General features: G+C 32.3%; 2 long non-coding RNA genes across 2 annotated transcripts; one reads left to right on the top strand and one right to left on the bottom strand.

Moving 5' to 3' along the window:
• Positions 1–7915: 7915 nt before the first annotated feature.
• Positions 7916–12756, bottom strand: LOC143057818 (uncharacterized). Its single transcript, XR_012972825.1, has 3 exons — positions 12147–12756; positions 9370–9457; positions 7916–8679 (listed from the first exon to the last, which is right to left on the bottom strand). It is a non-coding gene; the product is annotated as an uncharacterized LOC143057818 (long non-coding RNA).
• A 4547-nt stretch (positions 12757–17303) lies between these two features.
• Positions 17304–21972, top strand: LOC143057819 (uncharacterized). The gene is made up of 3 exons (XR_012972826.1): positions 17304–17697; positions 20170–20262; positions 21284–21972. It is a non-coding gene; the product is annotated as an uncharacterized LOC143057819 (long non-coding RNA).
• Positions 21973–22811: the final 839 nt, after the last annotated feature.

Below are 22811 nucleotides of genomic sequence, written 5' to 3'. Positions count from 1 at the left end.
AAAATCGTATGTTATTTGGTTACTTATCGATTAAGTGCAACCGCAATGATGATTGGGGTTATTACTTTTTGAACTCTTGTCTCGTTTTTGCTTATTTGCTTTGTCTTTATGTTATTTTTTTCCTTGTTGCCATATTTTTTTGTTGTTCATAGTAATCAAGATTAAAACACAATGTTGACTGATATACCCCTATTTTAGCTCACCTGGCACGAAGGGCCAAGTGAGCTATTCTCATCACTTTACGTCCGTTGTCGTCGTCGTCCGCTTTTTTTTCCATTTGAACTTCTTCTAGATAACTACTGTATAGAATGGAACTAAATATGTTAAGAATGTTCCGTATGATGTACTGCCTTAGATCTGTTACTTTGAAGCCATTCTAACATCCAAGATGGTCTTAATCAGGAGACTTAGTTTAACATAGGGCCCTTAGAAAATGCATACAAATGACTTCTTTTTAGAAAACCACAGAATGGATTGAAAGCAAACATGGCATAAATGTTCCTTATGTGGTGCCGATGCAGTGTTGCTTCTTTGTTGCCGATTTACTGTTCAAGATGGCCACCAGGATTTGTTTATTAAATAACAGGGTCAATATTGAACCAACTTTGGCCTCAATCATTATTTGAGTATCTGTTGTAATTTTTATATATTTTTATATGATTTCCAAAACCAAATAAGAGTCAGGTGAGCGACATAGGCTGAGCGCCTCTTATTGTCATTTATATCCTTTTATGGTTGTATTTTCTGTTCACACATTGTTTGTCGATAAAATGGAATTATATGCAACTGTCAAACGAGTGAGATGTTTATCTAGCTATAAGAAAAGGGTTAATCCATCATGTTCTATATATAAGAAAATATTGAACATAGCCTGGTATATGATAGTTGTTCACCATTCGTTGGATGTGTTCGAGTTTTTGATTATTCCATTTGATGAGAGACTAGGATGCATGAGTACGATTTAACAAATATCATAATACAAATATGTGGCATGATTGCCGAACAAATACAATTTCAACTGATTCATGCCTGATATAATAACAGTAAATCAAATATGATGAACAGCAGCACACTACAGACACATACAGATTGTGACTGGATTAAACAGATTCGCTGGCGTCCAACTATTTTCCGACCTTGACAACGCTGTGTAACAGTACAATATACACGAGAAAAAGATGAAAATCGTAAAAATGGACGAAACAAACACAAACACTAAAGGCACAAAATACATGTCTGAGAGTACTCGCAGTTACCTGAAGCTAATTCAAAGCCAATATAAACAATCTTAGACTCATGTTAAAATTAAGACTAGATATCTCTTTGACTGGACAAATGTTAGATGTTACATGATTTTCTGTTGGCTATCGAACTTACCCTTAGATGTTACAGAGTGTTCTGATGGTTCTTCTCTTTCTGAAAAAGATAAATAAAAAAAGGCTTCGATTATATCATTTGAACAACAATTTAGTTCAATTAAAAAGGTTCAGAGTTTTTTTATTATCTTAAAATCCACCATTTCACAGTACTTGCACATTGATAGTACTTTTATTTTTTAATAATCGTCTTGCAAATGAACTGATGTAAAATAACCCTAGGGTCATTGGGGAATAGAAATTTGGTCACTAAATATCTTCCCTGCCAAAGTTGGACGCCCTCATGGTTGTACAGGATGTACACGTACACAGTCACGTTTGGTCTGAATTGGACCGTTACATTGGAAGCCTCGTACAGAGAGAGTGCCAGACTCTGCACGTAAAGATCTAGAGGGGTTAGAAGGTGGTCTGTTACTTTTTGTCTCTTTCCAATTTTTCCTAATTTTCAAGTGGAAGCCAAAATTATACCAACCGTCATCCCGGTCGCTCCTTTTGTATTTATTGTTAATTTGTTCTCGTCCTTAATATGCATAGATATGTGTCACTTGCCGTAAAACAATCAATCAATCGTCTTGAAAATGAATGAAATATTTGATAACTGTTTTAAGCAGACACCAATCAATTAATCTATGACTTATTAAGTGCTTGTCATTAAGAAGATATTTTCTCTGGTTTCTGAACTAAGGGCAATTGAATTTTGTAATTTAGGGGAAATTTAATATTATAAAAACCGACACCATACCACGAGGTCTTTCGGTTTTGCAGTTATCTGGTCGGGAGCAGATTTTACAACGAACCTTTCGTACCAAGCATAGACAAATTGTTAAAAAATCTTTTTCGTAGAGGTTAGGCTTTGTCGCAAGGTTGCTATGCAGGATGTGTTAATAAGCATCCACATCGAAACAAAATAGGGAGGTTGAATAAGAAGGTTTTTGTATGGCTATGTCACGCTTCCTGTGGTTAATCTCTTACAATACCGCTTTACGAAAACTGTAGTTGGTCTATTGGAAAGCTTAACCTTTGACCACAGGTAACCTGTCGTCAAAATCTCAACACCCTCCGTACCAGTCCACACACTTTGATAATGGATTGATTGTTGATTGTTGGACACATATTTCATTTATTCACAGGGCGAGAACAAATCAATAATACTTTGTTGGTTGACTTTTAAAACTGTTCTTAGTTTGTGCCATTGATCTATTAGCAGAAACTATAAACCAATCAATCTTTGTCGGTTCATCTTATTTTATTTGGTGAATTGTAGATCCAATTCATTTTTGTTACAATTGTTGTATCAGAAAAAGTCAATAAATAGTTATCAAAGGTACTAGAATTCCAATTTAATACGCAATACGCGCGTTTCGTCTACATTAGACTCATCACTGACGCTCAGATCAAAATAGTTGTAAAGCCGAACAAGTACAAAGTTGAAGAGCATTGAGGACCCAAATTTTCAAACAGTTGTGCCAAATAAGTCTAAGGTAATTTCTTCTAACAATGTATCTTGTAAAGAAAGATTTGATACAATTTTCTTGCTATATTTAATGTTTATTAATTATCTTTGTCTCATGTAACGATGTCGGGCCAAAAATACTCGAATTAGATTGAATTACAACTCGGCTAAAAACATAATAGGTAGGACCAAGTCAATCGATACGCTTCGCAGTATAAAACTGGTTTTAAGAATTAAATTATACTATAAACATATATCATGCTTTATTTGATAAAACAATTAAACCTGGTGTGCTTTTCGGCATTATGATATTTGAAATATGGGAGAACATATTGGCAAGAGAATCACACAAATAATAGCTATCAAAAGGTACCAGGTTTATAATTTAATACGCCAGACGCGCGTTTTTTCTACACAAGACTATAAATCAGTAACGCTTAGTTAACAAAATATCAAAAGCCAAAACAAAGACAAAGTTGAAGAGCACTGAGAACCAAAGCTTCCAAAAAGGGATGTCCAATACGACCATGGTTTTCTGCCTAGGATAAGAACATCTTTGGTATTTAGAATATTTCATACTTTTGCAAACAGTAAATTCATAAAAATGACTGTATAATAGATATACATGATAACACGGAAGTGGTGAATAACTACAGAATAAAAACGAATACATCAAACAAACTTAATCAGCACATGACGAGGCACAGTCGAGCTAGCAGAAGAGATCGACAAACAAAGACACCTTAAATAATTCAATAATGACCGTCAAATCAGAAATGGCCACCAAAAGGCAATTGGCTAAGTCCTATATATTGGTATGATTTATCATTTAATGGTAAACGCACGAAACACTAGGATACATTTTTGGATAGGAAGCCATAAAAAAAATCCATAATGGACGCCAAATTCAAAATGGCCACCAGAAAATTATTGGTGTATTTCATCACCTTAGAGTTACAGCATAAAATCTTGCACAGTCTTTGTTATGATGCTAACACATAAATTTGGATATGAAGACATCTGAAAAAGGTCACTTTTGGCAGCCACATTCAAAATGGCCGCCAATAATCAAGAGGCTAAGTCCAATGTATTGGTGTAATTGGTCTCTTTATAGAAACAGCCTGAAACTTTGCAGTGTTAGTTATGAGGTTTTTAGAAACATTTGAACGTGGAGCCTTATACAAAAAAAAATACGAAATGGCCGCAAAATTAGCCACCAATAGTCAAAGGCTAATTTCAATATATTTGTGCAAGTGACCACTTAATAATAAAAGCATGAAACTTTGCATAGTGTCAGTTATAATGTTTATTACCATCTCGTATATAAAGGTATCTATTAAATCCATAAGAAGCGTCTGTACCAAAGCCATTGCTGTCTTTGGTCAGCATGATTCAGTCTGAAAGCATCGTTCGAGATAGTTCAATTTATCAGTCGAAATTAATAATAGGTCAGCTTCTAATGCTTAGTTGTACAAAAAAAAACCAATCCAACCGTCACTCGGAAGACCATGAATCCCCAGTGGGTGCTTGTTCGGGAATCATGATCCACTGTAAGACTAAAAAAAGGGATCTAGTACACAAATTTTTAAACAAGTACCTGTTTCACGACAGTGTTGGAAATTTCTACTTAAAAAAAAACAAATGATGCTTGTCGTCGTGTTATTTCCAGAGGAAGGTATTGTATACATTACAGTTCTACTACAGAATGTTTTCGCTGCATCTGCTGTAGACAACATTGACCACAATGCAAGTAGAATATCATCAACAGCGTCATTTCATGGTAACTATATATATTTATCCCAACATACGTCATAGGATGTTCAAGGAGGCTTTTTTGCAAAACACTTGACCAATCTAAAGCTATTTTAAAATGTTTTTTTCCAAGAGTTGAGCGAATCTTCCGCCAACTGAAATATGATGCAGCGAACGATATATCTCATCGGTACTTTTAAAGGAAAAGTGCAATTTAACAATACAAAAATTAAGACCAAAACTGTGGATAAAATTTGCCCCAAAACTGGTTCTCATGTGCAAAAAGCGTCAATTTTGACATTTTTGTTCTTTTTCTCGAACTGGAAGTCCGAAGGATGCTTATAGATGCATTCAACTGTAGTTTACATGTAGAATAGACCCTAGTGAACACATTCATCACAACAGTTGTTAGGTCGGAGTGAAACTGATCTGAGTTTATCGGTTTAAAGAAGGTCATTTGCACCCCAAAAAATTAAAAATCCGATTTTTTTCGGATTTCGAACTTTAACTGGACTTGCAACCGGAAGTGATCGTTTCATTAGCGTAGTTTGGTAATAAACACGATCAGTTGTTACATGTCTTCGTGTTAATAGTATTTGTTAAGGTGTCAGTCTTCACAACGTCGTGTGTCAGAACTCTAAGGTAAGCCGATCCCTTAAAACTTTTTTCAATTTTGAAGTTCGTATTTGAGCTCAAAATTAATATCAAAAGTGAGAAACATGATAATCAATAGTGGCAGATTGAGTAAACATGCATACACTTCGAATTAAATGGCATTACGAAGATCTCCAAATGTATGGAGCACCATTTATGCCAAATAACGGTGGTCTGGGTACGGCCGTAATATTACGGCCCCCGTATGGCAAGGGTTAAGTATCAACAAAATATTTCAATTGTTTCTAGCGTTTTGAGCAAACCAGCGTATCTGAAGGCCTTTATAAGCTCTGTAGGCCTCGAAAAAGACGGAAAACATCAAAATTGGAGAGCAAACTGAAAAAAAATGGTTTCTAACCTCAAGGATATTTACCTTTGGTATGCTGGATTTTTTTTTAAGAAATTGTCTCAATTTCTAGTATTTGCCAGAATATGCAAATTATATGCACATAAGTTGTACCCTGATGTTGATGCATACTGATTGTATTAAATCTAAGATGAGGAATCACGGGATGGGATGGGTGGGCGGGAAGTTACCCCAAAGTTGTTCCTCATGTGCAAAAAGCGTCAATTTTGACGTTTTTCGTCCTTTTTGTCGACCTGGAAGTCCACGGGATGCTAATAGATGCATCCAATTTTAGTTTACATATAGAGTGGATGCCAGTGAACAGATTTATCACATCAGTTGTTAGGTCGGAGCAAGGATTTGTATAGTTAGAAGGATTGGAATCTCGCGGTTTATCGTAATCTCTTCCGCGGCGAGAATTCGCACTACTCGCCACTACTTCTACATTTTGTACTCGTCACTTACGATATCGGAACGTAATTTTGGTACACATGTATCGAGTTGTTTTCTTATTTTTGTCACGTATGGACAATATTGTTATAGTAACACTGCATGAAATGATACGTTTACAAAGTTTATTCATAAATTAAATTTCTAGTTTTGAATTTAAGGTCTGATTTATGAAGAATTATTTTAGTAGTTTATGAAAGTTTAATAATTTTTTTTAATTTCTTATTTTCTTTAGTTTAATTCCGATTTATGGGTTATTAAACTTGTTATTTATTTGAAAAATAATAGCAGTTTAAATTTGTTATTTAAAAGGTTTAAATCTAGTTTATCACCGTTAAATTTTTCGTTTAAACATACGTTTATTTTTTATCAAAACTACTAATATCAGACGATTTAACTGAAATTTAATTTAGATTAAATAACAAGTTTATACTGATCAATTTTTGTTCGGTAAATTTGAAATTTAATGCCAGTTTTGGTATACGTTTATTTTTTATCGAAACTACTAATATCAAACGATTTAACTGAATTTTAATTTAGATTAAATAACAAGTTTATACGGATCAATTTTTGTTCGGTAAATTTGAAATTTAATGCCAGTTTTGGTAACGTGTTTTACATTGTTTTATAGGGGCCATTTATAGCTGACTATGCGGTATGGGCTTTGCTCATTGTTGAAGGCCGAACGGTGACCTATAGTTGTTAATGTCTGTATCATTTTGGTCTTTTATGGATAGTTGTCTCATTGGCAATCATACCACATCTTCTTTTTTATATTATGTTTCTTGTTTAATTTCAATGATGAAGTAATTCTTCTTAAGGGTCAACAAGGCTTCACTACTGTCATATGAATACATGTTGTACCAAATAAAATGGAGCGAAAACGTTATTAAGAAAACAAGACGACTTTACGATCGGGCTTATTATAATTGTTCAAAAGGAAGAAGAAGAAAAAAGAAACTTTCGTTGAAAAAATATTTACAACTTACGTAAATCAATATCTAAATCTTGAAAATCCCCCAAACCTTTAGAGATTTTCAAGTAAGTAAAGGTCTTTGTCAGATTTCCATGGACGTTCTGGTTATCTTTTATCCCAGTAACAGAAAATACAAAACACAACAAATAACAAGAGCTTGGATAATGGCTAAATTTCATGGATTGATTTTTATCGTCTTTTATAAGGAATAATTCAGTTATGAATAAACAGTCTCCGGGACAAGTTTGCAATTCCGCTGAGTGCAAAAGTTGTCACCTTAATTTTTGGAGTTAAGTCAAAACAAAGTTGATAACTTGGTTGGTATTGGTTCCCTGATATTTGTCCTAAATTTTTTTGGATCTAGCACCACTGTTGAAAAAGTTATGCCCCTTTTTTCAACAATTTCCTCAGAGGTACTTTTCCTCAAGGGAAATCAAATTTCCCTGAAGGAAAAAGATTTTTCCTCAAGGGAAATTGTTTTTTCCTCAAGGGAAAAAGATTTCCCTTAGGGAATTTGCTGCATAATTATTTCCTTTGAGGAAATTCTATTTCCTTAGAGGAAATTCTTTTTCCTTAGAGGAAATTCTTTTTCCTTTGAGGAAATTTGCAGCTTCAAATTTTCCTTGGAGGAAATACTTTTTCCTGTGAGGAAATTTGTAGCTTCAAATTTTCCTTGGAGGAAATACTTTTTCCTGTGAGGAAATTTTTGACAAACACTTTTCCTTGGAGGAAAATTCAAGACAACAAATTTCCTCTAGGGAAATCATTGTTCTTCAAATTTCCTCTAAGGAAATTTCTGAAGATCAAATTTCCCTTAAGGAAATGTTTTCCCTTATTTTTACTTGTTGAACATTTCTTCACTACACCATGTATACAAACAGTATGAATATAATTATTACAAGACTGTATAATTGATGCAAATGATATTTAAAACTTTAATAAATGTTTGACTCAACATTTTAATGACATTGAAAATAATACAGTCTGACTGTTTAGATCTAGGTATTGTTTATACTTTTTTTATAAATTTAACTTTGATTTATAATTTTTTTTGGAGCAAATGCTTCTATTTTCTTTGTAATTGTTTCAATGCGATACATTTGAATGTCATACCATTTGTGGTGTTCTAAAGAATTTGTTTATATATTTGCAGATTAAATAATAAAATAAACACTTTTCGTGTTATTTTAATTAGAATTTCTTCTGTTTCAGCTTGTGTACAGTTATTCAATCCACTACGTAAGAATTCAGTGAATACATTATTCCATTCACTAAACAATTCCCTTCAATTCTAAGAGAAATCATTTTTGCAAATTGTTCTTCAATGATCTTCTTCTGTATATTTGATATGAGGGAGCGATGTAAATGAGTGGATAAAACTGGTGTTCCTTTTTTCAACAACAAAATAGTATTTGTTCAGCATTCTCCTTTCTTTTGATTAAGATATGTTGTTGCTTTTATGCAATAGTGTTTTTGTGTATCTATGATAGAACTCCATTTTGTTTATGGTCATTATCATGTGATAATGTTGAAATTTCCTATTTCTTTTTTGCAGGAAAGCACACATTCCATTTCAAATTAATCCAATTATGCACTATGTAAATAAATTTCAACTATAAGTTTCCTCTTCAGTAATGACCTATTGATCATGAAAACCAAGATGTCTGATCACCTATAAATACACAAAATAAACAAATAAAATGTTATAAATGGAGAGAGAAACAGCAATAAATGTTTTTCATGTGTATCTTTCCTTATTAAAATACATTAAGTAAACTTGAACTCGAGAAAAATAAATAACTGCGATGTAGACTAGAAAGTATAAAATGCCAAATAAAGTATTCACGAAAAATTAGTTGATTTACAGAAGTCAAGTCCGTGTTTGCAGGAAATTTACATCATTGGTTGTCTGGTGGAGAGTTGTCTTATTGGCAATCATACCACATCTTATTTTTATATAACCTTGCCATATTCCTATTGTGCCTGTCCAAAGTTCAGAGCCTGTAGCTTTTGTCAGTTTAGTCTGACACTAAAATTTAGTGGTTGTTGTTGTTGTTGTTTCATACCGGTCATATTTATTTTTTGTAATTTATTTTGTTATAAACTAGGCAATTACCATGATTAGTTTTACAGTTTGGATTGTTTCAATGTTTCATCTTTAGGTCTTTTATAGCTGCCTACTTTGACTATAGTATAGGGTATAGATTTTCTCATTATTGAAGGTCGTAACAGGCCTACAATTGCTTTCTCAAAGATAGTTTTCATATTTAATATACCACATCTTTTAATTTTTATAGTAATCATGATACTAGTAATCATCTTTCAAGTTCAATAACTTTTTTTAAATTAAAAGGTGCCTTACCATTTAGGTTTAGTTGGCTTCTGCAAATTTTACATTGCCTATCATTTCTGCTGTATATAATTTCTCTGTATCTTCTATAGTTCTTGTCCTATACATAAAAGAGTAAAAGTTGAATGACATCTTGCATCAATATTTTTTTCTGTTTAATGTACATTATGTATATTAATGTGTGTTTAATAAAAATCTAAACCATGAGTGCTTGATAAGCTTCTTGCCCTTATAGCTTTAAATGAATTTTAATGATCGACTAAAAAACTATGAGCACTGTGCAAATAAGACCCCTGCCCTCCAAAAAAAAAACAAAACATGCACAAACAGTGGTATTTATTGACATAAAACATGTATATAATTTGGCTCCATTTATAGATATATATCTCAAGTGACTATAAGTTTAAGGCTGTGATTTTTTTTAACAAATCCATAAATTTCTAAAACCTTTCAAAGTTTTTGAAAATGGACAATTTTAAAATAACTTTGCAACAACTAAAGTTCCTTAACTCTGCATCTTATAAAAAAATATACATGATAAATAGGGAATGATACTCCAGCTTGCATATTATTCAAAGTTTTAAAGGAACATAACTGAAGAACGGTAAAAGTTTTACTACCAAAATTTGAAATTGATCTGATTAAAATTGTGATAAAAAGTATTTTTTTAAAGTTTAATAAAATTTGGTTGAGGGAAACTTAAGTTAGAAGGCCGAAACATTTTTTTCCATTTTTAAAGAACATAACTATAGAATTTAGTAAAAGAGACACTACCAAAATTCAAACTTAATCTGTATTTTGTGATGATAAGCATTGTGTATTGATTTCATAACATTTGGTTGAGACAAACTAAATTTTAGAGAACAGGAAACCAAAAATTCAGCATATTTTCCCCATTTCTAAAGGGGCATAACTCTGATACTCTAGTACAGTAACACTGACATCACCAAAATTCAAACTTGATATGAGAATTGTGATAACAAGCTTTTGTAAAAGTTTAATTGAATTTGGTTGAGGCAAACTAAAGTACTGTAAGAGAACAAAAAACAACTTTGGGACAGACGGACAAACGATCTGACAAGTGTTAAACATTATGCCCCCTCCACTTTGGGTCATAACAATAAAAAGGGAGTTTGTCAAGATATAAAAACAATTCACCAAAGTTTCATAAAAATTTGTGAAAGCATTCTTGAGACTATCCTAATCCCAAGTCATGATAGTACAATGACATAAATCAGATTTTTTTTTAAATTAAAAGGAAAATTATCATGTTTATGTTATACAAAAATAATTCACCAAGTTTCATGAAAATTGCTCAAAGCATTATTAATAGTATACGTACTGGAAAAATCCCCCCTTTTATGAATAAAATCCCTAACTTTAAATTAAAAATTTAAAATCCCTAAAAATTAAAAAGGAGCTTAATTATCATGATTATATCAATAGATAATTCACCAAAGTATTATGAAAATTTTATGATTAATGTATTCTAATTCCAAGACTATCTAAGACATGGTTTGTTTGAATTAAAAAAGTTGGAATAAAGTACCTGCTAGAATTCAGGAGAATTAGACCAAATCAGGCTATCTTCTAGATTATCAGACAATTGACTGTACATAGAAAAGGAATTTCCTTTTTTCTTTTTTCTTATTTAGCTATTTGTTATCTCTGTCCTTAATATATACTGAACTAAGCCATTTTTTCACATATTTTTTTTTGTTTTTTCTCTCTTGTGACTTGTTATTTAACATAACAAAAAAAACCAAAGGCAATGAAAGAGAAACTGACAATGCCAAGGCAAAACTTAAGATGCAGAAAAGAAAAACAATTAAAACAAAACACTAAGCAACACCAACATCACCAAAAAACTAGTGTTGAATTCATGTGCTCAGTCAGTCAGTCAGTGAGAGTTCGCAGATCCTGACCTACCATATCTATGCTTAAAAACCTAAAAATCATATAGTTCTTAACATATTTTGTAAATTTATACTTGATTAAAATGTTGTCATAAATAGCATAGACACCTCTGAGTTTTGAGAACCACATGTGTTAATTGTGTGAGTATAATCATTGATAATCATGCACAAGATTGACAGCCTATATATTGAAATTTTCTGAAAATATTGCATGCAATTATTAATATGACCAATTTCAAGAAATGCACAAAGATGTGAGATGATTTATATAATTGTAATTTCAGGAATTTACAGTAAAGGCTTTTATCCTCACTGTATTTTGCACTTTTCCTAATTCAGGAGGCAGAAGTTATGGCCTTTGTGACCTTTGTATGATTTTTATTTTAGTTTCTTTTTTTTATATTGAAGAGTTTAGTATGACGTCAATTATCACTCAACTAGAATACATTTTTGTTTAATGGCAAGCTAAAGCATGCCTCACAGGCACGGATCCAGGGGGGGGGGGGGGCTGAAGGTTGGACATGTTGGAACCCCCCTTTCTTTATTGGACGATCAATGCATTTGAATGGGGACATGTAGTTGGACACCCCCCCCCCCCCAAAAAAAAAAAAAAAAATTGTCCTGGGTTAGGAACCCCTCCTTTATATGACTAGATCCACCCCAGTCTCAGGTTGCGGGATTTTCTCGTTGCAATGAAGACCCATCGGTGACCTATGGCTGTTATCTGCTCTTTGGTCATGTTGTTATCTCTTTGATACATTCCCCATTTCCATTTCCATTTTCTTTTCGGTTCTATTATAAATATTAGAAACGAGTTTGGCGCCTTTACAAAAATATAATTGTCTGTGCTGATAGGGGAGTATGTGTGCATACCAATATTTAAATTTTCTAGGCCTTCTTTTTGAATATTTTGTGCATTTCTTGGTAAAATACTGTCAGACCTCGAGTGCTGTTGTTTTACAAAAACGGTCAAGTAATGTAGGGGAAAGAAACTAACTAAAAAGACCAAAATAAGCCACAACTAATGGGGGTCTCATTGGGGGTTCTGTTCACGGATCCCGCTTAGTTACTACTTATTTTTTTAGATTCTCGCATGATGCCATCCCGCGTACACTATGTAAGTGAACAATTCTGCTATTTTTGTAATTTCCCATGTCCCGCTAAACTTCATTTCGCGTTTTCATGGCACAATAATTTGAGGGAGGATAGGACCTTTATCGGGACTGCGGGATCGGGTGTTTTTAAGCTCTGGATTTCGGGATTGACCCTTTCGGGATACGATAATTCTTTTTTCGAATTTCGGGACCTCTGGATTTCGTGTTTTTTAAGCCCGGGATTTCGGGATTTCGTGTTTTTAAGCTCGGGATTTCGGGATCAGTACCCCTCCTACCCTCCCTCATAATTTGACTTTCATGTGTCACGTTTACAAAAAATACGCCTCGACAATCCCGAGTCCCGCTCAGACCCCCCTTATAGGTACATAATGAATAGTTTACTATGTAGTCAGTAATCGGGTCAAATACACATGTATACACTTTTAGACGACCTTAGATTCATTTCACAGCGAAAATTAAATACTCATTAATATTGAACATTTTAGATCACTTTACATTTAGATTTTATAACTTTTAAAATAAAGACCATATAGATTTAAGATCATTTAATCGAAAGATTATAATTTGTCAATGCGCAACTGTAACCAGGTACTGCATTTTTTTTTTTTTTGCATGCGTTAAGTTAAAAGTGCCGGGAATAGAAAAGCAAGTTAAACTTCTCATCTGGACTTTTTAATAAGTCTGTATACCGGACCTCTTCTCTATTTTGGGATTGAAAAAAAATCTAAAGTTAAAAATGCGGTTTTGAGCCTATTTCTTCTTTTTAATTTGGTAACACGTTAAGCCATTAGTGACACTAATATGGTATATTACCAATAATAAGGCCATATATTTCGGTGTGTAGAAATACCGCAAAAGACTTCTTAGTGCACTAAGAAGAAAGTTTTTGCATTAAGGACACTAAAACGATGTTTTAAGATCACAGCGAACATGAATATAAGAGGATATGATTAAATACCTCAAATCTATAAAGTTAGGTATCAATAGATTTTGTAATTTTGAAGTTAAATGACTTTTTAATCAACGCCTGCCACTCGCCACGTGACCAACGGTTTATTGCAGATTCCCGAATCATCATGTTCAATCAACCTAATCCAATAAACAATTGTCTTTTGATCGTTAGTTATTGATTAATCAATGGTTGTTAACCTAACGGTTTAGCGTGGTATAAATTCAAGTTTATGAAAGAAAAATAAAAAATAAATTTTGTGTTTTAAAACTTTGCCTTTGTTATATATATTTAGTTTTTAAGGAAATTGCTATGCAAGCTTTTTTTTTATTTAAAGAACCCTATTTTGAGATAAAAATTGAGAAACAAATGCTTTTGATATTTCATTTCCTTACTAACAACACAAGAGTTTACATACTATCATTATTCCTTGAAAGACATTTGAGAGTATGTGGTGTCCATGGGGTTCTTCAAAATCCGATTACAGAAGTAACATATAGAAAAACTCCAAGAGGTAAAATTATATTACGTTTTAAAAAGAGAATTATAGAATAAATCATAACTGTCTTCTATGAACGATAACTTTAAACTGGTGTCAATGCTTTTTTTTAACAATTCATCTTTATTTCAACAATTGAAGATGAATACCATTTTATTTTATAATGTAATAAGCACTATGGGCAGGCGCGGATCCAGAGCTTGAAGTGGGGGTTTGGGGGAGGGGTTATGTGAGAAATGTTTAAAACACTAGAGAAGTTTTCATGTTATACCAAACCATATGTTTTTCAATAAATGGCACACTTTTTGTTCATCCGGCATATGGTTACTCTAAAAAAAAATTTAAGTATTAATTTTATAAGGTTAATTATTTGATTACAGATCGTATCTACCCGTTTTGCAATTGTTGTATCACTCTAAGGGAGGCTAATAAAGATATATATATAATAAATATATCGCTTTAACCCTCTAAATCCGCTAATGATGTGGGAAAACTAAATTATTTAGTTAACTTAATCATATATGACTCTTAAGCCCGTTCTGCCATTATTAAGAAACGCTAAAGAACGGAAATGCATGATTTTATGATTTGGAAATAAATGAAATTGGTGTCACAAATGGTATGTCTGCTTGTATTTAAAATATTTTATAAATAGATATAATGCTCATATACATAATTATTAACGGTTGTTCAAATAACTTCGTACGTATTCTTATTTTCGGCATCAAATAAAAATAATTGAATAAATATATTTTAAAAGACAAGGAAAGTGAATTAAAAAATATATACAACAAAAATAAGCGAAAGGAGATGTGGTACGGCTGTCAATGAAACACCTATCCACAAAAGTTAAAAATGAAGAAGATGTCAGAAATAAATTGTTCATAATTTATTTACAGTCTAAAACATCGAAGGGACTAAACATCAACCTATACATATTTATACTTGTAATGCATTTGTATATAAACATCGAATCAGAAATATGTTCCTTTCCTAAACATGTTTAAAAACATTGCTGTGATAGTTATCAAAAGTACCAGGATGATAATTTAGTACGCCAGACGCGCGTTTCGTCTACACAAGACTCATCAGTAACGCTCAAATCGAAATATTGATAAATGGCATAGTTCTTAACATTAGAAAAATGAATGAAGTATTGGCAACTGGACGTTAAGCAACCAAATATCAATCCTCACTTTTCCGTGAAGTGTTCACAATTATTTGTCTTTTTAAAATTAAAAGGATGAAAAATCCCAAACTGAAAAGAGTTGAAAATACGCTATTAATTTAGAAGTAAAAAATATAGCAGACAGAATAAATACGGCAAAAACAAACAAATGAAAAAAAAATAGAGAACAATTTGAAATACCATATATACATGTTTAATCAGTATACTAGTAGATTATTCACGGGCCAAGGTTGAGCGAACATGAATTGCTATCGATTATACTAAAGGTGACAATCAACTTTTTGAGGCACGTGTCGAGAAAACATTAGAAAAAATATAATTTAAAATTATGAAAGGAGTAGGTCCTTAGTGCACATTTTTGTTCTTGGTGCACTAAGGAGGTCCTTTGGGGTGTTTCTACGGACCCCATATATTTGAAGCTGTTCAAAATTCTGTACATTATAGGTACGTGTATCAGATCGGACAATAATTTTGATATATATATAAAAAGAATTACTGTATAAGTTATCTAGTATGAAATATGTCCACTGGACCGACCGTGTAAGTGCTATATATTATATCATGTATATAGCCAGTCAAAAAGATGTGGTATGATTGCCAATGAGACAACTATCCACAAAAGACCAAAATGGCACAAACATTAACAACTATAGGTCACACAAGGTCGTTAAAAACTTCCATTTGTTGTTGTCCACTGAAAATAAGCTCATAAAAACACGAATCACCGTTTACTCAATTCCACCTTTATTTGTTAATATTTCTTTATCTTTTTCTTTTGATTTTATCATATATCTTTTTTGTGAAATATTTTGTGTGGTCGAACATGAAATTGCCTCCGATGCTACAAAGAAAATTTGTTTAATGTCATCTGTTGCAATATATGCTAAGTACTACACGTGGACAGGATGTTCCCCAGAAAATAAGTTATACACACCCCGATATAACCCCGAGGGTACACGCTACTGTCATATGGAAAATTACTGGGTCACCTGTAAGATGGTAATCAGCCATGCAACTAATTAGGTTACTGACCATGTCACTTCAATTTAAAAAGTTTATCGTTAGATATCAAAATGATAAATTCATTTTAATTAAAAATTTAAGAACTAAAGGATTTATCATTAAAATGAAGTGAAATAATTCAACCAAATCGTATATAGATTATATACATATTTTTTTTTATCTATGCCGGAAAGAATTGAAAAACTGTATTTATAATTTTTGATTTGTTTTATAGAAATCTGTGTAGGTCTCATGAAATGGAACTCACGCAACGCATGCCTAATTAAGATTTATAAATTTATTGAAAAATATAACAAAAATTTAGTTTTGATATTAAATTAAAGTTACCTTTCCGCGCTGTAATTTATTTGATATGACATGAATCAAGCAATTTTTGTTGAGGGATTTATGGGTTTGTCCATACAACGTATAAAAAAAGAAGTGTATGTTATTAGTATTTCACATGCCTTGTTTTCGCCTTGAAGCTCATTATTCAGAGTGTTTCAGACAAGATGATGAAAATAACGTGAAAGATACTTTTTTCGATCATCGTGAAGAGACAATTTTAATTCCCATTCCTCGATGCACTCTACCCCTGTTGAATTGTATATTTATAATTCCTCGTGCTTTTAATTAGCCCCCCCCCCCCTTTCGTGGTTACCGTTATGCCAACAAATACCCGGGGCTTGATTTACATGTAAAATCATGGGCGGATCCAGCCATGATAAAGGGGGTTCCAACTACATGTCTCCATTAAATAAGGGGTGTCGTTGCCGCTGGTTTTCTGTTACCCCACCCTTTTCATATAATTTAGATTTCAAAAGTGTATACCTTATTCATATATTGTGTAGGTTAAAATGTTATCTTTTCCCATAGTGTTTGCGTTTTGATTGGTGTGCAATGCAACAGTGCAATACCTAAGTGTCAAAAGAGAGTTTTTCCCGACCTATTCACATATTTTTAAGGTTCCTATATACAAGGTGATAGGACGTTCGGTTCCGTTGGAATAGGTTACCTTTTCACGCTATGCCTTAAAACTTTTCCTGATGCACAGGTAACCTATTCCAACGGAACGTCCTATCACCTTGTATATAGAAACTTGAGAGGATTCCCGAGATTATCATTTATGCAATGATTGCTCACAAAATGCTAGGGGAGGCCAACCCCGGATTCCATTCCCTTCGACCCGCCACAGAATACAGATATAATTGATAATTGTTATTTAAAAGTCATATACTATAGCCACTATATAGTACTAGAACCGAACACCTGTTTTCGGATATATATATATACATACACCACATCTTCCTATGTCTATATAGCTGATTTACCGTAAATAACTGCGAGAAAATGAATAATACACAAGTTGATAATTGTCTCTTCTCTGCTAATTTTAATGTGCATGCAATATTCACTCTGATTTACTTGTGAGACCACCGACACTAATAATAATTACCTACAAAATAATAGGTGCTCCTTTACTGGGAAGAACATTTCGGATCCGATCAATTTATTGGTTCCATTCCCCCATTCTACACTTCTCCTTAGAAAAATGCCTTGCAATGCGTCATAATTATCTGGACTACTAACTTACTTCCATATAACTTCGAAAACAGACTATAATCTATTTCACTGGATGAGATTGGGCTCACGGATTTTTTAATGGATTGGTAATTTTTATTTATAGCACAAGTTTACAAAGCAAGATTAATCACATTTTTCACCCGGCCTACAAATCAAATGGTTGCCTCCTTACTGACTTACACCTACACAAGCTAAAAAAACATATTCATGGGGGGGGGGGGGGTTCAGATGGGGGATGCTTGCCTCAGTCATGTTTCTGTGATTCCCTATATAATCAACAAAATTTTTCACACAAAAAGGGGGGCAGGGATTTCTCCTTAATAAGAAATCTCTATTTTCAGCATAAGCTCATATAAATTTGCCTTTTGAAGAACTGAAATAAAATATGAGACGGCTAATGATTTTTCAGATGCTTTACATTAAAATACATCCATGTGACATTCACAATTATATATAGATCCAAATTTAAAAAGCTATTTTTTTTCAATATTTAAATAATGTAGGATCAAATCTTGATACATGTATGTAGTTGAAATTGTTAGCTTTAAACATGTTAAACATTAAAAAATGAACACCCAAAGTTAAAACCACATTTAAACATAAGAATGACCATGTAGTCTTTATTAATGTATGCTATTGCTATGAAACTAGGTCATTGTAGGTAAACTGTCATCTATTCCCTTAAATCTTTGTTCCCAGTCACCCCAAGTTTGATTTAAATTAGTCAAGTATATCTACTCTATTAGGTCTCTAGTTTGGATAGTTAATAACTTGCAAATTACAAATGAATTAAAATCATACTCCTCCCAAATTTATTTCTTTAAATATTATGGATGAAATACATGTAGCAAGTAAGGGATGAAATTAAATTGGATGAAATGTGGCATTTTTTTTTTTGATAAAGTAGTATGTCGTCTGATGTTGTCAAACTTAATTATAGACCCTTAAGGGGCGGATCCAGTCATTTTAAAAAGGGGTGGGGGTGGGATTCTAACCCAGGACAAAAGGGGAAGGGGGGGTCCAATTACATGTCCCTATTCAAATGCATTGATTATCCAAAAAAAGGGGGGTTCCAATCCCTTGAACCCCCCTCTGGATCTGTGCCTGCCCTTTAAAAATAAAATTATCCTTATTTTGAGTTAAAGCTTATAGATTTTTCTATAATGCTTCTCAGGGGCGATTCCAGCCATTTTAAAAGGGGGGTCCCAACCAAGAGCAAAGAGGGGTTCCAACTATATCTCCCATTCAAATGCATTGCTCGGTAAAAGAAAAGGATTCCAACCCTCAAATCTATGGTCAGGTTGTTGTCTCTTTGACACATTCCCTTTTTCCATTCTCAATTTTATCATGTAGTCGTCGTTGTCCCAGGACATTTAGTTTTCGCTTAATAACTTTAGTACAAGTAATAGAAATCTATGAAATTCAAACACAAGGTTTGTGACCAGAGTTTTTGTTCAGAGTTTAGGAATTACATGAATTAGGGGCCAATAGGGGCCAATATTAAACTTTGTTTGATTTTATAGAAAATTGAATTATTGGAGTTCTTTGATATGCCAAATCTAACTGTGTATTTAGATTCCTAGTTTTTTGGTCCTGTTTAAATTGGTCTACCTTAAGGTCCAAAGGGTCCAAAATTAAACTTATTTTGATTTTAACAATATTTAAATTCTTGGTGTTCAGATTAATATGCTGAATCTGAATATTTACTTAGATTTTTTTATTATGGGCCCAAATTCAAGTTGATCCAAATCGGGGTCCAAAATTTTACTTTGTTTGATTTCAACAAAAATTGATTATATGGGGCTCTTTGATATGCTGAATCTAACCATTCATTAAGATTTTTTTATATTTTGACCCATTATCAAATTGGTCCACATTGAGTTCTAAAAGGTCCAAAATTTAACTTTATTTGATTTCACCAAAAAATGAATTATTGGGGTTCTTTGATCATGTTGATATGCTGCATCTAACCATGTATTGAGATTTTGAATATTGGACCATTTTAGAGGTTAATTGTCAATTTAAAAATTTTTAAGTACTTGGACCGCATTCATTCTGTGTCAGAAACCAATGCTGCATCAACTATTGAATCACAATCCAAATTTAAAATTCAGAGTTGTATCGAGCTTGAATGTTGTGTCCATACTTGCCCCAACTGTTCTGGGTTCAACCTGTACGTTTGTATCAAGCTGAGCCATGCATAGCATTTTTATCTGATTTATATATTAATTTGAAATTTTGACAAGTGAGACACATACAGATTATACTGTTAACAATATTTCAGAGTTTAACGTAGTCAAGCGAAACAAATTTTAGAAGAATAGTTGAATCATGTCTTTGTTGTCAAATAAAAAATTTGTACGAACACAAAGAAAAAGTATGGGAATGTTTGTTTTTTAAACTATTGACCAGGGTGAGAGTCTTTGAAAGTCATGACTGGCAAAAAGTTTGTGAAATGAAATAGCACAAATATTCCATTCTTTTTAAATATAACTGAATATAAAGAAAAACACAAACTGATGTTTTATAATAGTTTTTACCCTTTTTATGTTTTATAGGACAAGAAATATAGAAAAATGATGAAAAATATAAACAGTTACAATAGAAATGAGCGCAAAACAAGATAAACAGAATACAACAAGGCCTAAATGGTAAGACCACTTCTATATACTGTAAATTCAGATTTTTCAGGGAAGGGACAACTTATTGTGATTACAAAAACAATCTGCATAAAGATCTATATAGTTACATGATATATATATATATATATGTTTCTGTTATCAAAATATGATTTCTTATTTTTGCGATACTCACCCAGTCACATTATTCGCATTACTAAAAAGTTTCGATAATTTCTGAATTACAGTAATAAAAGAAATTGCCTTTGAATGATGACTCATATAAAAATAAGAAAATGTGGTATGGTAAATGAGTGACTTATCCACCAGAGTTCAATGAAGCGGATGCAAGAAATTAAAGGCCAATCATGGGCCTGCCTTCAATAATGAGAAAACACTTCCTTTATAGGTCATCCATTAAAGATCTCAACATATAAAGATTTAAACAATCCAATATAGTTCAACATGTTCAAAGTCAATAACAATTAATAAAAAAAATCATGCCTAATATAAAATATTGTTTGTTTCTCCAATCCTGACCGACCCTGCAAAAATGGCCCTACTCATAAAATTTTATTGTCAAAACTAAGCCAAATATTATTTTATTCATTTCTGATTTTCAGGCTTGCCGGATCATCCGATAATATTCAGGCTTTTGGGAAAAATAAAATTATTTACCTACCTACCTACCCACACCTGGCTTGTCAGAATAGGGATTAGGGAAACAAACAATATATTAATTTAGGCCTCATGTCTGTGAGCACTCAACCTGACCATAATATAGGACAGTGGTTCAAATATTAACACAACATATGAACATTCTATAACAACTATTGCAAGTGGCTCAACTTTAAATATCACTGCAAGGCACTAAACAACGAATATTAAATCTTGAACACAAAGCACTGAAATAAGAGAACTCATAAGCATGACAAGTAAGAATATCAAATGAAAGTTTCTCAAAATGTTCATTAAAACATGATAAAATAAGCTTATTTATATTGCTGTTTTTTTCTCCATTTATAACATTTTTTTTTATTTTGTGTATTTATAGGTCAGATATCTTGGTTTTTATGATCATCAACAGGTCCTGCAGGTCTATACTGAAGAGGAAACTTAATTGTTAATACTTTTCTACATAATGTGCTAATTGGATTATTAATGTGAAATGAACTCAACTGTGTGTTTTTCTGGAAAAAGAAATAGAAAAAATCCTACAAAATTGCTATAAACAAAATGGAGTACTATCAAAGAACACAATTGTGTAAAATGTAACAACCTACATTCATATTAACTGATGGATTATGGAGAAATTAAGAAAAAAAATAGTATCTTTGTCATGTTTGTTGTCGAAATAAACACCTGCTTTATCAATTCATGTACATGGCTCCATCATATCAAATATACAAAAGATGTTTGAAGAACATACATTGCCAAAATTTATTCAACCAATTGAAGGAAGATGTCTTGTGGATTGAATTATTTATTCACTGAACTGTTATGTAGGGGGTCGAATACACAGCAGCTGAAACAGAAGACAAGTTAATTTGACATGAAAAGTGTTTATTTTATTTAATATGCAAATATGAGCACAATATTAATAACATCACAAATGGTATGATATTCATAGCATTTTGCTTATTATTGTATTGTCTTAAACATGCTAAACAGTCAGCCTTTTGTTTTTGTATGTTTAATACTCACCATGAAAATTTGTATTACAGTATTAAAGTTTTAATTATCTTTTGTATCAATAATTCAGTCTAGGAGAAAATATATTAATACTGTTTGTACTGTTATGAAATTTCCATAGAGGAAAAACATTTCCTTAAGGGAAATTTGATGTTCAGAAATTTCCCTAGAGGAAATTTGAAGATCAATGATTTCCTTAGAGGAAATTTGTTGTCTTGAATTTTCCTCCAAGGAAAAGTGTTTGTCAAAAATTTCCTCACAGGAAAAAGTATTTCCTCCAAGGAAAATTTGAAGCTACAAATTTCCTCACAGGAAAAAGTATTTCCTCCAAGGAAAATTTGAAGCTGCAAATTTCCTCAAAGGAAAAAGAATTTCCTCTAAGGAAATAGAATTTCCTCAAAGGAAATAGAATTTCCTCAAAGGAAATAATTATGCAGCAAATTCCCTAAGGGAAATCTTTTTCCCTTGAGGAAAAAACAATTTCCCTTGAGGAAAAATCTTTTTCCTTCAGGGAAATTTGATTTCCCTTGAGGAAAAGTACTTTTCCTCTGAGGAAATTGTTGAAAAAAGGGGCATAACTTTTTCAACAGTGGTGCTAGATCCAAAAAATTTTAGGACAAATATCAGGGAACCAATACCAACCAAGTTATCAACTTTGTTTTGACTTAACTCCAAAAATTAAGGTGACAACTTTTGCACTCAGCGGAATTGCAAACTTGTCCCGGAGACTGTTAATAGTTTAAACAACATGTATTTATCGAAGTACATATGTACATATCAACAACACAAATAGAATATATTTTTAGAAACAAGCAGTTTTGATTATCCCCCTTATTATAAACTAAATATATTTTGACATTTTGACATTTTTCTTTCATTTGATATTTATA

Source organism: Mytilus galloprovincialis, chromosome 13 (genome assembly GCF_965363235.1).
Source record: "Mytilus galloprovincialis chromosome 13, xbMytGall1.hap1.1, whole genome shotgun sequence".
Classification (NCBI taxonomy): Eukaryota; Metazoa; Mollusca; class Bivalvia; order Mytilida; family Mytilidae; genus Mytilus; species Mytilus galloprovincialis.
The sequence above is the reverse complement of the archived record's forward strand: the minus strand, read 5'-3'. Positions and strand labels throughout refer to the sequence as shown.